Source organism: Pleuronectes platessa, chromosome 2 (assembly GCF_947347685.1).
Source record: "Pleuronectes platessa chromosome 2, fPlePla1.1, whole genome shotgun sequence".
Lineage (NCBI taxonomy): Eukaryota > Metazoa > Chordata > Actinopteri > Pleuronectiformes > Pleuronectidae > Pleuronectes > Pleuronectes platessa.
In genome coordinates, this window is record NC_070627.1 from 19,866,564 (window position 1) to 19,869,028 (window position 2,465).

The window sequence follows — 2,465 nt, forward strand, 5'->3', positions numbered from 1 at the left end:
GGTCCACCAGGCCACAGTCACACCCTCCCCCTGATCTGCCTCCCCTCGCTGACTTCCACCACTGCCATACACACACACACAAACAGCCCGCGGCCAGTCTCAGACTCGGCACATGCACGGATCATCACATGGTGCCGGGAATGTTAACTCATTGCTGCTGAAAAAACTTTTTAGTCAGGTGCAGTGCAAATGAGACATTTTTTGGGAGGGTTTATTTCTTGTCTCTGGCTTAGTTTAACTTGTAACTTGTTATACAACCGCACGCACGCACACACACACACACACAAACACACACACAAACACACACACACGCAAAGTTCTGCTCAGACACCCTTTTTAGGATTTTGCATTTAGAGGTAACAAAAAGAGGTGAGAAAAAATAGCAGGTGTGTGTAGCATGTACCCACATGCACAATAAGTTATTTATCACCTGGCTCCCAAAAAACAACACAACTTAACCTCATCTGTTTATAGGCTGGTGGAAACCAACGTCAAGGTGCATTACATCAGTCTTAGACGTTATACTTAACAGCATAGCAGGCCTACTGTGTGTCTACTGCAAGCTTTTCCTTTTCCTTTGTATCAAAGTCACAAATTGAAAAGTTAAAAGCTGTATTTCACCGGATTTTGCTCGTGCTTTACTGGTTTCTCTTCTGTCAGAGCAGCTGAGGTGTGTGACGACACCACTCAGCTGACCAGGCTTGTCCAGTCTGAGAGAGTGACGGACTTAGAGGTAATGCTGCTAATCTACCACTTAGCTGGTTAGGACGGCCGGTCACATGGGTGCAGAGAGACAGGAAAAGTGCGTAAGATCGGGTTTAGATGAGGGTTGAACTGTAAGAACGAGATGAAAGATGAGTGGTGACCGTAGATGTTTTGAATATGATGGATTAGGATGAGAGCTGGGCAGCAGGAACAGGTGGGCTGGTGGGTTGGACCAGGAAAGGATGATTGATGAATGGAGATGACCTCAAATAATGAGTTAGCATTGAATCTTGAGAGAATTCGTGGATATGAGGGTAATGCTGCTGATAAAGAAAACACGTCAATGGGGAAACTAAAAAAAATCCAAGTCAGAAATGATTCCAAATCATGTTGTAGATTACGATGACACATACTATGACATGATATCATATATGATCACATGATGCTACACATTGTACCATTTGAAATACATACTATATTACTTTGTATGACATTATACAAGAATAACTTCTCATCCTATTTGACCTTGTCAGGTCACATTACATCATTGTCATCAAATAAGATGACAACGTATATACAACGTATAATATCTATCAAATTATACCATGTATGATCACATCACATTACATCATATGCATAACTTTGCATTACATTATATATATAATCAAATCGTATATGATAACATCACATTACATTAACTGTGATCATATCATATCACACTACATGTGATCACATCCCATTACATCATACGGTATATGATCACATCACATTATATATGAATACATCATATTATATCATGTGATCACATTACATTGTTTATAACATCACATAACGTTATACATGATTACACGGTATCATATGTGATCACACCATATATGATCGCATCACATTACATCACGTGATCACATCACATTACATAATGTATGATAACATCACAGTTTGCATTACATCATCAGCTGACTATGTAATTGAGCATTAGAGGGTTTGGTAGTATCCTGGTTACAGATGCTTCATTTCACCTGAGGCCTAACCTGGCACCACTGGAACACACCGTCTCCCATTAGTACTAATACCTCCAAGTTGGCACATTGAACAGACATGAAGCAATTACTCACCAAGCACAACAACAATTGAAATCTACAGGCTAGGCCACTGGTTGTATTTAGGCTTATAATAAGTCTTATCATGTGGTCATTTTGGTAATATTATGTGTTGCTTAGTGTGCGTTTGTGTCATCACACTGCTGTAGCATCTTGTGTTGAGAAAAGGCTAAACCCTGAACCATTCAAAACGCTTTTAATGGGCCATGCTGTTGTGATCAGCCAATGACATGAACGGCGGGGAAACACTACACAGAGAGCGAGAGAGAGAGAGAGAGAGAGAGAGAGAGAGAGAGAGAGAGGGAGAGAGAGAGAGAGAGAGAGAGAGAGAGACAGAGAGAGAGAGAGAGAGAGAGAGAGAGAGAGAGAGAGAGAGAGAGAGAGAGAGAGAGAGAGAGAGAGAGCGGCAGCATGAATAAAGGCAGGCAACGTGCAGAAGGGAGGAGGGAGGGGGAGGGGGGTGGTCCGAGGGCTAGGGTAGGCTACGGGGAAATGAGCTAGGGGCGGAGCCTCTCTCTCCGAGCGTGTATGCCTACATGCATGTGTGTGTGTGTTTCCCCGCTCACCCCTCCTCCTTTCAGCCACCCCACCCCCATCCCTTCTCCCCTCCCTCCCCCCTCTCTCTCCTCCCCTCCCTCCTCGGCTCGGCTGCCCGCCCCT